The 15,821-nt window shown below is 45.5% G+C and overlaps 1 pseudogene; it reads left to right on the top strand.

Annotated features, from left to right (window-relative positions):
* The first annotated feature begins 5,443 nt into the window (after positions 1–5,443).
* On the top strand, positions 5,444–6,386 carry LOC100484640 (annotated as a pseudogene).
* The last annotated feature ends 9,435 nt before the right edge of the window (positions 6,387–15,821 follow it).

Here is a 15,821-nt window from a genome sequence, read left to right on the forward strand (position 1 = left end):
CAGTTCAGGACCCCAGGGTCCTAGGATTGAGTCCTGGCCCTCTGCCCCTCCCCCTGCTTATCCATGCACTCTCTCTCAAAAAGAAATTTTTAAAAATCTTAAAAAAAAACCCCAAAACTCCTATATCTTGCACTTTCTGACCTCAAATTCCAGAAACCACAGATGAGGCCTCCCTGGGTGGCTCAGTCAGCTGAGCAGCCAACTCTTGATTTTGGCTCAGGTCACGGTCTCAGGGTCTTGGGATAGAGCCCCACCTTGGGCTCCAAGCTCTGCAGGGAGTCTGCTTGAGGATTCTCTCTCCCCCTTTCCCTCTGCCCCTCCCTGTGCTCACTCAGGGGCTCTCTCTCTCTCTCTCTCTCTCTCTCTCTCTCAAACAAACAACAAATCTTTTGAAAACAGAGAAAGAAACCACAGGCAAGCTCTCTTCTACGTCCACTGTCCTTGTGTTTGCCCTCCAGTGCCACCTTTCCCTAGACATAAATCAGCCCTCCAGCTCCAGACATCCCAGCCTGTTTCCACTGAATTTGGTGTTCCTGGACCCCAGCACTCCCAGCCCCCAACTGATGAGGGAACAGAAGGCAGGCTGAGGACAAAGCAGAAACTGACACCCCCGCACCCCCCCCCACATAGGTGACATTCCTCAGGCACTCCTGGCTGCCCTAAAGGAAAAAGAAATAGTTAACCTATAGAGACCACAGTCCTGCAAGACTTGAGTGTCCCTCAGTTTACAAATGTCTTAGCAATCTACAAGAACACAGCATTTCTATCAGTAACCTAGCTTCCAGAAGGGAATGCAAATACAATTAAATGTCTTTATAACCTGCAGGCCACAGACAGATACTTCCAGGAAATCAGAAGTTCCCAACTATCTTCATGTTGATGCCTTTCCAGAGGGGTAAACAACCTTAACTTGACAATGGCAAGGCCTCCGGGATCCTGTGAGTCTTCTTTAACATATGAAAGTACTTTCGCAACCTCCCTCTTTCCTTACCTCCCCCAACCCCACAGTATACAATCAGCCACCCCTCACAACCCGGGGCAGCAGCTCTTTCTGCCCACGGGTCCTGTCCCCGTGCTTTCATAAACCACCAATTTTGCACCAAAGACGCCTCAAGAATTCTTTCTTGGTCTCGGGTCCGCACTCCACCCACTGAACCTCACGGATAGTCCAAAACTACATCACAATCGGTGGCTTCCTTCTCTTTCCCATCAGCCTCACACACCATCTCAACCCTGAAATCCCCGCCCCTTTCCCTGACTCATTTAGTGCATTATGGGCAGTGGCCTCCCAAGCTCCCCTTGTCGCCCTTCCCCGATTTTGCCTCCTTGTACCTTTCTTGTGCCTTTCATTACCACTGCCCCCCAGTTCTACCTCCCCTTTCAGTCTTCACCCCTGCTTAGGCTTACTAACCAGCCCCAGGACCCGCATGCCCTACTTATGATACCCCTTCAACCATCACATTCTTTACCCTCTCAAAGAGGTAAAGTACCTTTTACCCGCTCTCTCTCCTTAACCCCCTGCTCCCATTACCGGCCCATCCCCATTAACCCCTTCCTTCCCATGACCCCCCTAACCACTTATCTAACACAGCACACACGCTATCTTCCTACCCTTAACTTCCTTGCACACTTTGCCCCTTACCTACTGAAACCCACAGTCTAACCGCTCTGTGACTTTAATACCCCTGTGTCTTTTAAACCCCTTTCCTCTGTTCCTCAAATTCTGTCTCCCCACATCCCCACGCTCTCTGCATGCATCTATACCCCCATCCCGTGTCCTCACTGCAGGTCACTCTATCACACATTCCCGTTCTCTGTCATGCACACAGGGCAGCACAGCCCCAACACCCCAACTTTACCACAACGTGCCTCGACCTGAAGTGGCCATTAACACAGCATCTTTTTTTTATTTTTAAAGATTTATTTATTTATTTGACAGAGATAGAGACAGCCCGCGAGAGAGGGAACACAAACAGGGGGAGCGGGAGAGGAAGAAGCAGCCTCATAGCGGAGGAGCCTGATGTGGGGCTCGATCCCATAACGCTGGGATCACGCCCTGAGCCGAAGGAAGACGCTTAACCGCTGTGACACCCAGGCGCCCCAACACAGCATCTTTGAAATGTCGTGTTTTGTAAATATATCACAGGGATGGAAGGACGTAAAATGGGCAAAATGTGCCCCCTTTTCGGGCATCAGAGTTCTGGAGATACCACTGTCCTCCCACATGTGAACCCGTTGTTAAGACTTATTGGGGCTTATTAGGACTGTGTGTGTCCTAGCGTGTAGGGATCTGACTGTGACAGTGAGTTTGTCACAGAAAGCACACATGAGTGTGAATGTGTTTAAGAACGTAAGTGTGCCCTATAAATCAATTAAAAAAAAGTAAATGTACATTTGAGTGTGTGGATATGGATGTGTGTCCATTTACAGTTGTAAATCTGTGTGTGTGTACAGGGATTGTCATCACTATGGCTCTAATCCCCGATTTGTACACGGAGGAAATTGGATACTGGAATAATGTCCAAGAATGGATTTGTTTCTTAGAAAAAAAAAAAAGCAAAGGATGAATTAAGCATGGAGCTTCCTGTTACTATTCAGTGGCCTTGAACTGAAGTAATATCAACTCATTTCACAGAGAAGAGAATTGTACAATCAGCCTGATTAACCCCCTGACCTTAGTGTTTTGCTCTGTAACTGACACCTAGAAATCTCTAACAACCTCTCCATGGGTGTTGTTCTGTTTAGACTTCCTATTAGGAGTTTTATTAGACTTCTTCTATGGAAGAAGAAAACTCCCATATCACCTACACTACCAAATTAATGGAAGGTGACTTCTGAAAAAAAAAATCCAACGTTCTCTAATATAAATGATTGTCATTATGTTCTTTTTAAAAACAGCATTGCTTTAAAAATCCTTCTAAGGCAACGTTGTCTGGTTAACATTCTCAACTCATCACTTAAACGGGAGAACAGAGCGGCGGTCTGAAAATTAGTTCAGGCTCACTTTGGGGATGAACAACTTCTCAGGGGAGTAGAGAATCCAATGAGACCCCTAAGCCTCACTGCCGGTCCCACACGTGTCAGACCTCAGTATTTCCTGCTCCTTCCCTGGGAAACCCTGTCTGGGTCCCACACATGTCAGACCTCAGTATTTCTTGCTTCCTCCCTGGGAAACCCTGTCTGCCTCCGCAGATCAAGGAGATAATGACTAGAAACCTGTCAAACCTGTTGTTGTTTTTGGTAACTAGAGGCTGGGAGAGGGGAAAAAAAAAAGTTTTTCACAAATATTCTCAGTTCCCCAAGCCTGTCTTCTCACGTGGCCACAGGTAAAAAGATAATTCTGCAGGGAGGTGAGGTCACAGAACTGCAAATCCTTATCTCATTGTCTGGCCACCTCCCTCCCTGTCACACAAACACTGGTGGTCGTAACCAGCACACTGAGCCCACTGTCCTAGCGGCTGGAGGGATTCAAGTATTTCCTATTTCAATCTGAGAGGCAGAGTCTGCAAGGGCAGTGGGTATCAGGAGTCCTGGAAAGTGACTGTATATAAAAAAGAGATTCTTCTGGGCCAATGCCAAAGCCACACGGGAAGGAGGAATAATTGTGAGGCATGAGCTGAGTTAGTAAAGGGAGATGGGTTTCTAGACCTACAGCAGCCCCTGATGGCTCCTGATATGATTCAGTGTAATCCTGACAGTGACTGTTGGCGTTTAATCCAAGTGATAAGGACACCTGACTTTACTATGTTTAGTCAGCCACTGTCTAGTACATAGTTTTTGACGTAGTGTTCAATGATTCATCAGTTAAGTATAACACCCAGTGCTCATCACAGCGCGTGCCTGACTTTGAAGTGCTTAAGGACGGTCATAGTAAAATCAACCTGCCTTCCAGGAATCATAGACTACATTTTCAGGATTAGTATCAGTGTGGCTTTAATACCTCCATGCTTGTAATAAGGATTCGGATAAATTCACAAGAATCCTCTAAGCCTGTGCAGAAACAACGCATTCAAAAGGCAATTGCTAGAATAGAAATGATTTCTCTAATTCTGGGTGTCTGAAGAGCTTTATGAGACAATAGCTGTTTCCTGCTATGTCCTTGGTCTACCGATTTCGGGGAGACTGTTTTCCACCTTCAAATCAAGGGGGAAGCAATTGAGAACATAGTAACATCACAAAATGGGTTTCGGATAGCAACTATTAGCCAGAAAAGATCTTGTGACATATTCCCTGGTTTAAAATTATTTTCATATTAATGCCAAATTCTACAATTTCAATTTATAAAATACACCTACTTTCAAGCTTTGAAATTATTTTGTATGTATTATATTTTGATTTTTCACAAATCTTATTGCTTATACTTTTTCTTAAGTGATGTTCAACAGATTAGCTTAAGATTTGAAATTAGTAGTATTGAGTTGCTATTCTACACTAACTTATCACATATTGGCATTTCAAGCCTCATAATTTAGGGTACGACATGGCATTCAGTGATTCCTATGGTAGGTGTCATAAAAGCAAAATAGTGGGTGCGTTGCCAATACAGTAGAAAGCTAATAGTGCACCCTTTGAACACAATTTGTCATGGAGCAGGTCCCTAGAATTATACTCTAATCAGTGAGCCTACATTTTATGGAGATATTTAAATATTAATTCATTATTGTAAGTGGTCAATACAATAAATTTTTAAACATAAATGAAAAATTGTTAGAACAAATTACTACTACTTATCTAAAATAAGGTTACAAGGAATGAGAATGTCTAAATATACACCTGTATTTTGAAGAATACATCTAGCTAGCTTTGTTCAACAGCACTGTGTTTAAATGCATTGCCATTATGCCTGACCAGTCAGGTTCAAATCTCCCCATTCCCATAAAAACAATCTGAATTTGACAAATCACTGAACTTTCTCAGGCTCAGTGCTCCTTATCTTTTCCATGAAAATGCCAATACTGACTGTCATCAATTTATGGAGAATACAGGATGGCCAGGTACGCGGCCTTTAGAGTAATGATCTAGCTTATGTAAAAAGCTCTTCAAGTGTTACAAATTCAGCCCTTGGAAACTTGTTGAAAGCAAATATTCTTCTTTTTTTAAGATTTTTTTTTTTTTAATTTATGTAACAGTGAGACAGCCAGCGAGTGAGGAGAACACAGCAGGGGAGCGGGAGAGGAAGAAGCAGGCTCCCAGTGGAGGAGCCCGATATGGGACTCGATCCGGTAACGCCGGGATCACGCCCTGAGCCAAAGGCAGATGCCTAACGACTGCGCTAACCAGGCGCCCCTGAAAGCAAATATTCTGAATAAATGTTTCCAAGTGGGAGCTACAGTAACTGGAGAATAATGGATTTTAGCCGACATGACACGTGCGCCTGACGCCTCAGGTTCCCATGCAGGAATCTGGCTCAGGAGAAGAATTTCACTCCCTGGGATTTTACAGAATGACCACCAGGGGTTTGGTGTTGGGAATGATCTTTTTATTACAAACAATAGTTGGAAATTCTGGGGAATTTCTCTGCTTCTTATCATTATCTTTTCCTTTATCTGACAGTCTACAAGCTTAGGTCCACAGATTTGATTCTGGAACACCCGACTGTAGCCAACCTCTTGGTTATTTTTTCTAAAGAAATTCCTCAGACAATGGCCGCTTCCGGGTTGAAACATTCCCTCGATGATTCTGCATGCAAACTTGTTTTCTACGTTCACAGAGTGGGCAGGGATGTGGCCACTGGAACCACCTGCCTCCTGAGTGTCTTCCAGGTGATCACGATCAGCCCTGGGGACTCCGGGTGGGCGGGGCTTAAAGTAAAAGCTCCCAGTACCTGGGCGCCTCCAACGTCTTCCGCTGGATCACGACTACAGTGCCAAGTATTTTGGCTCCTTTTCATGGGACTGACAAAAGGAATAGCACAGACAGCATGAGGACAGCCGATCACGACTACTGCCACGCGGTGTGTTACAGCAAAACCACAGAGTCACTCTATGCGCCACCGCTATGACTCCATGACGGTTTCTGCTCGGGGCTCACGGTCCAGTCCAGCCGCTCCATGGTTTCCATCCTGCACAGGCACAGGCAGTGAGCCCAATTCATTCACAGGAACACTGTTTCCCCGAGATCCTCCCCTGAGACCACAGTCACCAGAAGCATCTCACCAGAAGCATCCTTGTCCCGGCATGCTTCTTTCTTTCTTTTGGACACTGTCCTCTATCTCCCACGTGTGTTTGTCAGTTACTGACGCCCCCAGTCCGTGGCTGAGGAACACTCCTACACTACTTGCCACGTGTTTTCCTACTGTCGGTCCCTACGTGCTCATGAGCCGTGACCCCAGAATGTCCACCCTCTGCTATGCCTGGAGAAGGAAACGAAACTCTCTACACTTTTAATGAATATGTAAGTTACATGCACCTTCGCAATGGTTAGTTGTTCATTTATTTTTTTTTTATTTTAAAGATTTTATTTATTTATTTGACACAGAGACAGCCAGTGAGAGAGAGACAAGCAGGGGGAGTGGGAGAGGAAGAAGCAGGCTCCCAGCAGAGGAGCCTGATGTGGGGCTCAATCCCATAACGCCGGGATCACGCCCTGAGCCGAAGGCAGACGCTTAACCGCTGTGCCACCCAGGCGCCCCTAGTTGTTCATTTATTAACGCCTTTCAATGTATAAGCACATTTGGAAATATTCACATTAGGAGAGAGGGGTAAACAAGACAAATGGAGCTTCTGCTCGTAAACAAACAAGATCCAGAGCAATTATAAACGAAATGTGGTGTATTTATCAAGTTAAGGTAAGGTAGTTCTTCCTTATCCAAGGTCTCACTCTCTGCTGTGAGTTCCCTGCAGTCAACGGCAGCCCGTGAGCAGAAAATCCTCCTTCTGACATTGTCAGAGGGTCAACGGCAGCCAACTGCTACATCACAAGCCTACCTCATTCACCGCACTTCATCTCATCACGGGCCTTTTATCATCTCACGTCATCATCATCAGAAGGGTGAGTACAGCACAGGAAGATATTTTGAGAGAGAGGGACCCCATTCACACTTTTATTACAGTATATTGTCATAATTGTTTATTTTATTAGTACTTATTGTTGTTAATCTCTTACCATGCCTGATTCAAAAGTTAAACTTTATCATACATATGTATGTATACAGAAAACCAAGTCTGTATCGGGTTCAGTACTATCTGCAGTTTCACGCATCCACTGGGGGTTTAGAATGTATCTCCCGTGGATGAGGGGAGACAATTGTATATTTATATGTATATGTTGTCAGATTAATATTTTCCCATCAAATAATATTGGATAATTACACATTCAGGAACATTAAAATAATTCTTATTCCAGTAATTGCAAACTGCTTTTTTCTTGAAATTCTTTCTTATCTGATATTTATCTCACCACGCTGTTAGGACTTAACTGGACACTCAGGTAGTCAGGGCCAGGGTCCCCAACAAGAAAACAGGGAGCTGGGTCAGCTAAGACAAAACCACACTAGCATCCTGTTTTCAGCTTAGACAAGATGACGACAGCATCCTGTCTAGCAACCTCTGCAGAAGTGACTTCGGCGAAACATCCTGGAACAAAACAATTAACCATGAAACATTGGTCACTATCACAAGTTGAGGCAGTTAGTCTCCAGATGTCAGCCCAAAAGACCATCAACACGTGCACAATAACCCGACAGGTAAACGGGTGCGCGGTCAGAGCCCTGACTGGCCCACCTTAGCAGCCAAACCACAGGGGCCCACTCTCAGAATGCTCAAGATAGTTCTGTAAAAGAGCTTATTAAAACCCCTAGATTTGAATGCCAAAATGTCAACCCTCCCTCTCTAGGAGCTTTGTACTATCGCTCAATAAACTTTGCTTTGCTGCCCACCACCCTTCATCTGGTCTACCTCTTCATTCTCCCAAACAGCGTGACCAAGAACCGCGGGTACTAGGGAATAAAAATCCTGTAACACTAATTAATTTGGAAGTGTAGGTGATATGGAAATTTTTTAGCAACACAATTTATGAATATTGACCTTTCCCCCACCTGGTTGGGACAAAATGTCTAAGCAGAACCATATCCATGAAAGATAGAAATGGAAAAGAGTCTTACAAATAAAAGCACTGGAATCAAACGGTTGAATGGACAGATTCTAGAAGCCTGGGATAAGCAATGCTGCTTGCTCATTTAAATAGCATGGGGCGGTTACCACATTTTTCTATACCTATTTTTGCTGAATGTGCAGTAATCACCTGTGATTGCTTTTGTAATTAAGAAACACAAAAGGAGTTCAAATTGTTTTTCCCTAAAAAGTAAACACACAATTTGATGTCCGCTATCAAGCTCTCCTCATAACCAAGTCAGAGATTAGAGGCATGAGGGTAGACGACCCTTATTGCACACACACGCAAACACATTTGCACATAAACAACACGAGTGTATGCACAACATATATTCAGATACAACCACATACCCTCGTATCTCACACACTCTCATGTATTCCTCCATAACTCCCACCAAATACACCCACCCTGACCACACCCACCACCATTCACATTCATAAAACCACTTTCATCCAATCAACCTGCAAGTGTGTATCTTGACAGTATGGGCATACACGGGAAAGGAGGGTGTATTGTAAGGTATTGGCTCATGAGATTAATGGAGAGTGAGAAATCCCAAAATCTGTAGTTGGTAATCCGGAGACACTACCTGTCCAAGTCTGAATGCAGGAGAAAACCTATGTCCCGGCTCAAAGACAGGCAGAAGACGAATTTGCCTTTACTCGGTATCTTCGTTCTATTCAGGCCTTCAAGGAATTGGAAGAGACCAACCCACACTGGGGAAGGCAATCTGGTTTAGTCTATGGATTCAAATGTTAATCTCACCCACAAACACCCTCGGAGACACACACAGAATGATGTTTAACTAAGTATGGGGGCACCCCATGCCCCAGGCAGGCCGACACATAAAACTCACCATCACACCATTTAACGAGACAGCTGTCCTGCCACTCAGAGAGCGAGCAGTATGGTGAGGGGGTGGCGCAGGCAGAGAGGAGGCGGCTGGGTCTCTGACAACTCCCTAGAACACCTGTCACATCTGAATGGCAACCTCCAGGCATCCTATTACGTGAGATGAGAAACCTTCTACTTGTTTTAGTCATTTTCCAGGTGCTATTTCCTCCTCAAACCCTAACTACCCGTGCTCCTGACCAACCCCCTCCTCGGGTTCGATCACCTTCCTAGAGCTGTTCACAGAGCTCAGGAAAACCGTTTACTCATGAGATTAGGGGTTTATTATAAGAGGATAGAACTCACGAACAGCCAGATGGGAGAGGGGCCCAGGGCCAGGTATGGGCAACAGGCAGGGAGCTTCCATGCCCTCTCTAGGCCTGGGAAAGTGCCCCAGTCCTGGGAACGCCAGGATTCTGGTGAAGCAAAGGCAAGCCCTTCTCCTACCATGAGGCAGATGGGTCCAACTGTTCAAGCACAATTGAGAGGAGGCTTGAATTACTCTTTCTGGCATCAGCGACAGGAATAGGGGCAAGGGGTGGGCTTGCGACAGCAGGCAGGCCATTTAATACACCGCAGTGCTCTTGTTTTCCTAGACCAAAGCCCCATCTTCTTCCTATAGGAAGCCTTCCTCTGGCTGGACTTTCTTTTTCGCTGCCGATTTCTAAACAAGTTGATTCTGACAGTGTTTGCCAGCTCGTCCATTGCTTCTGGGGACAAACGGAGCCTGGAGTTTCATTCAATCACACCACCATCTGTTTCTTGGGGTTTTGTTTGTTTGCTGCAAAAAGCTTTATTGTTTCCACTTGGGAAACGGCTCCTGGGAGAGGCTGAGGCACAAGCCCTGGTATCAGGGGCTTGTCAGAGGGGCCCCCTCGAAGGCTGCTGGTCTCCAGAGGCTCCTAGTCGTGCTTGAGAGTGAGCCTATCGAAGAGATACTCGCCCAGCCCAGCCTGGGGGCCGGCCAGCCTGCGGAGGTTAGTCAGGGGGTCGCCCACCTTCTTGATGAGTTTCACCTCCTCATCTAGAAAGTGGTTCTCCAGGAAGTCACAGAGCTGAGTGACGAAGACGAGAAAACATTGCCATTTATCCATCCACAGTATGACAGATGGGGAAACAGGACTCAAAGGGAAATCTGCCCGACTCAATGTGGATGAAGGGAGTACTTACATGGGGGTCTCTGTGGGCAGAACCCAGGGCAGGCAGATCCAAAAGGGCCTGGTTCGGTTCTTCTCCAGAACCACAGTGGCCCATTTCATCGGAACTCAGCTGTGCCCTGTGTTTACGTACTGCGGATCTAACCAGAGCAGGATGGAGTGGTTGCCCAGAGACTGCAATGCTTACAAAAAGTAAAAGATGAACTATCTGGCCATTTACAGTAAAAAAAAAAACAGTCATTTCTGACATGGATTCACATCTTGTCACGTACATGGAAAGCTATAAAATTTCAGAAATATAATAGCACAGAAAAACCCACTTTAGAGTAAATATTAAGCAAGGATGATACAAGATTGGTCTCAGCTGGAAGAGGAAACCAGTATTCATTCAGAGCCACGAGGTGTTGTATTGAAAAGAGGGAGAACAGGGGTGCCTGGGTAGCGCAGTCGTTAAGTGTCTGCCTTTGGCTCAGGGTGTGATCCCGGCGTTCCGGGATCGAGTCCCACATCAGGCTCCTTGGCTGGGAGCCTGCTTCTTCCTCTCCCACTCCCCCTGCTTGTGTTCCCTCTCTCGCTGGCTGTCTCTCTGTCAAGTAAATAAATAAAGTCTTTAAAAAAAAAAAGGGAGAATAGAGAGAGGAGGGCTTGTATTGCAATTTGGTTAAAACTACAATCTTTTTTTTTTTTAAAGATTTTTAAAATTTACTTGTCAGAGAGAGAAACAGACTGAGACAGAGAACGCACAAGCAGGAGGAGCGGCAGGCAGAGGGAGAGGCAGGCTCCCCACTGAGCAAGGAACCTGAGATGGGGCTCGATCCCAGGACCCCGGGATCATGACCTGAGCCAAAGGCAGATGCTTAACCTACTGAGCCACCCAGGCTCCCCGAAACTACAATCTTTTATGTTAAAATATTTTCCTTGATGACATCAACACTGAAGTTAGAGATTGGGGACACCGCAGGTCTAAACATTTTTTAGGGGGCGTTCTGGGATCGAGCCCCACATCAGGCTCCTCTGCTATGAGCCTGCTTCTTCCTCTCCAACTTCCCCTGCTTGTGTTCCCTCTCTGCTGGCTATCTCTATCTCTGTCAAATAAATAAATAATCTTTTAAAAATAAATAAAGAAACAAACATTTTTTAGAAACCCATTAATTTCACTTGCTGGGTGCTCATAATTGAAGGGAACACAGTTCCCGGGTGGCTGCCTTGTTAGGCTCCAGGAGAAGGCTGGATCCTAGGAAGTACGTGCAGAGCTCAGACAGTTCTGGTAAATGGCGTTAAGGTCTTCCCGTTAATTCATTATTTCACCCCACCGTAGGAATTACTATTGTGCTAAAGGAAATTGTCCATGAATTCCCCAAACGGATCATCCAAATTACAGATCCACCATTTATATCTATGGAGATCCCTAGGGATTTTTTTTCTTTAGAAAGAAGTGTCAGGGGCGCCTGGGTGGCACAGTTGGTTAAGCATCTGACTCTTGATTTTGGCTCAGGTCACGATCTCAGGGTCCTGACACTGAGCCCTGCAGCAGGCATCACACTGAGCAGGGGAGCCTGCTTGTCCTTCTCCTTCCGCCTCTGCACCTCCCCCCCACTACTGGTGCTCTCCCTCTCTCCTCTCTCTCTCTCTCAAATAAATAAATAAAATCTTTTAAAAAGATATACAGAATGAGTTTACATCGGTCTTGACTTTTAAGCCTTGCAAATTTGAAATCTGGCATCCCAAATGCTAAATGTGCCCACTAGAAACATCTCTCATACTGGATATTCCTCATCATTATAAATGTATCCCCATCCCAGAAATTTTCTCCTATTTTCTCTAATTGCATTTTGCCCCTCTCGTCTGCAGGAATTACTACTTCATTTATTTCAGTACGAATCATAATCATAATACAGGCACCTTTGTTGTGCCCAAATACTAAAATTTAGATCAGTGAAAACTATTAATATATGGGGATATTTCCAAACACCAAGAATTACAGTTTCACAATGAGATTTAAAAACACACTCAAAATTGGAACTACGTCTTGAACATTTCCTATGACAATGAATATTTTCCACGCTATCAAATTTTAATTAGTATATGGTTACCCGATTTATAACAAATAAACGTTTTAAAACTATCATCTGTTGTTACCTTATCTCCTTTTTACTGTTTCTCTCAATGGTTAAACCTCTTCCAGACATCTATTTAAGTTAAATTCTAGGCCCAATAACTAGGTTCAAACTCAGTCTCAAGAGTTGACTAGATGTTTTATACAACAGTCTCATAAAATGGGAATGGTGAGATTTCATGGATTAATTTGTGGTTTTATACATTGGTGTAATGATACCATATCAATTTATAATATAAACAAATGTTTATAAAATAAACAGTTAAATGATATCTAATGTATGTGGTTAAATTATTGTTATTATTTTAGACCTTTTCATTTGTGTAAACTTTTTTTTTGTAGCTGCCAAAACCCGGGAACAAACCATAAACTTCTTGATTTTAAAGTTATCCAAGGAGAGTTTTCTTAATGTTCTAGATTCTTGTCATTCAAGGGGTGATCCATGGACCCGTAACTTTGGCATCACCGGAACTTGTTAAAACGTGGACCCTCAGGGCCCTCCGCAGACTTCCTGAAACAGAGTCTGCATTGTAGGAAGACCCCACTAGAATCTTGTGCATATTAAAATATTAAATGTGCATTTTCAACTACCCCTGACTTCTGCCACATGAGAAATGTAGGTCATGTTGTCTTTATGCGTGAGTTTCTCTCCGGACAGTACGTACATGTGTGTGTATTGCTTCTTACACCTGCCACCTGCCCATCTAGGGTAATGTGCCTCTTTCTTTGGTCTCTCTCTGCCCTCCGTGTAGGGGGGCTGGTTTCAGATCTCACCTGGGAAGCTCTCCAGCTCGTAAACCAACACCTGATGTGTCCTCTCGCTTTCCACTAGCACCTGTATGTCTACACTGGGAATCAGGGCTGTGAGGAAGATGGAATGACCTAAAGTCTGTGACACACTTAGTTCAGCTCCCAACATGAACATGCACTGGCAGCAAGAATAATGGGCTAATGTCCCTAAAGGAACAGCGTGTTCAGGAATACTCTGGAAAAGAAATCAAATATCATATGTACGTTTTAAGCAGTTATTCACATGTAGAAATAAAAAAAAATTTAAATATAGAAAGGGGGACAAAGATCCTCTTTCAAACGTATTCACTCCCAGGTTGGTCCAACTGACCAGCTGGGTAATAGAGGCAAAGAATATCAAATGCTCGAAATTACACTGCAAACACAAAATGCATACCAGGTGGGTCTCTGAGTCGAGATTCAACAGTGGGGTTTTTTAGTACTTGTCTCTAGACCACCTGCCTCAAAAACACCCAGGACGCCAACGCAGATCACAGGTTAATCAAAGCACCACTGGTGACAGGAGGGCTCACGTTTCCACCTGCTCTTAGCACATTTCTCCGACATGCTGAGGAGCTTGGGGACTCGCTGAGACTCAGAAGCTTATGTCTGTAGCATATTGTTCTGGGAGCCCTGGGAGTGTTATTGCTGTTTCCAAGAAAGCCTCATTAAAGTAACCTGGGGAGCCCCAAGTTGAAGAACCGGCACTGGGCTAGTCTCTTGATTTCCCTCCATCTTCTCCCGGGTTCGGGGCCCTCGACCAGGAGGCAGCCTGGACAGTCCTATCAGACTGCTCGTTAGGGTAGGGCCCTGGCAAGACGGAGACGCTCTCCTGAAACAATCTCACAGGGAGAGAAGGGACATCTGGTTTGCTCCCCCGGTGACATCCCACTCTGAAGAGACTGTGAACGTTGAAATGACATGGCATCACTTATGTCCAGAGGTTTTCAAGTGGAGCCGGGAGGCCATTCAGGAGGTGGGTCTTCTGCCCGTCCTCACCGGGTGGAACCACGACCTTGGAATGGGGCCAACCCACAAATACCGCAAGGGCTATGCACGAACACACCTGCAAGTTTTTCCAGTAACTGACTTTTGCTCAGTGAGGAGACTTAGCAACCGGTTCTGTTAAGCCAAGTTTCAGCTTCTGCCATCAACACCCATCAAAACCCTTGACAAGCAACCTACTCAAGCATTCCTTTTGTCCTTAAAAGCCCCTGACTTCTGCTCACCAGTGAGACACTCTTTGGGTTGCCACCCACATCTCTCTATCCCGCATCGCAATTCCTTGATCCCAAATAAACGTTTTTGCTTAGGTATTGTCTCCTGACAATTTTAGGCCGACAAGCGCCATTTGCTCTTTTTGATTCAGGACCGAGTTTTCCCCAAGACTGAAAGAGAGGACAGGTTCACGGAGTGTCCTCTTTTCGCTCTCCCTACGGCTTCTTAATCTTGGCCGCATGTTACAAATAACCACAAAAGGGGACACTTGGGTGGCTCAGTCGGTTAAGCGTCTGACTCTTGATTTCAGCTCAGGTCATGTTCTCAGGGTTGTGGGATCGAGTCCCGCATAGGGCTCCGTGCTCAGTGGGGAATCTGCTTGGGATTCTCTCTCCCTCTCCCTCTGCCCCTCCCCGTTTGCTGTCTCTCTCCCTAAAATCTTTAAAAAAAAAACAACCCCCCCAAATAACCACAGGGGGTTTGACACCCAACATCCACACAGGTAAGGAAACAGTTTCCACCTCCTGTGTCTCCTTTACTGTCACATGGAGCACTTCGGACACTTTTGCCACCCAACCCCCCCACCCCCCCCAACAAGCAAGCCTCCGATCCTAGCTGGGTGTCCAAGAACTCAACTCAATTCTGCCACCGTCTACCCCGAGACGTATCAGGTCCCACAAGACCCCCGCCCCCCCCTACACACAACTTCGGACGCCTTTGTCACCTGGGCTTCTGAGCAACCAGCTATAGATCAGAGGTTCCTACAACCCCCTCCTTGAGTTTGATTAATTTACAAGAGCAGCTCACAGAACTCAGGGAAATGCTCACGTTTATCAGTCTGTCAAAGAACTGGAGTGTGTCAGTCTCCCAGTGTGGATGTGTTTGCCAGCCTGGAAGCTCTCCAAACGCCCCGCTCCTGGGATCTCAAGGAGGGTTCCTCTCGTGGGCACGATCGACCATTGACTCCATTTCCAGCCCCTGCCCTGTCTGGAGAAGGGGGATGGGGGTGGGTCTGAGAGTTCCCAAGCTTCTAATCAGGGCTTGGTCTTCCTGCTGACCAGCCCCACCCAGGAGCCCACCCAGAGCTGCCTCATTAGCACAAGAGATGCTCCCGGTGCCCGTATTAGTTAAGAAATTGCAGGAATTTTAGGAGCTCTGTGTCAGGAACCAGGGGCAGAGACCTATACATATATATTTTTTTTTCTACTATCTCATGCCACGTTTCAAACCAAACCCAACAAATGAATATCCCTGGAGGGTAGAAACCAGTCGTTATGGTAGTTAAAGCTCACCAGGTGATTCTGATGTGCAGACTGAGAACCAGTTTATTTCCATGCTGGTCACACTTCAACCTGCATTTGAAACACCTGGAATTATTACTAAGAGCCCCAGATACTGGTTCAGTAGGGCTGGCTTGTGCCCGACAGTCTGTATTTCTAAGTTACAGGTCCTTGGATTAGACTGTATGAACCTCCTCTTTACTCAGGTAAAACTGGATGAAGAAAACAATTGACCTGAGGTGAGAAGGAAGAATAAAA

This window comes from Ailuropoda melanoleuca, chromosome 12, assembly GCF_002007445.2.
Source record: "Ailuropoda melanoleuca isolate Jingjing chromosome 12, ASM200744v2, whole genome shotgun sequence".
Lineage (NCBI taxonomy): Eukaryota > Metazoa > Chordata > Mammalia > Carnivora > Ursidae > Ailuropoda > Ailuropoda melanoleuca.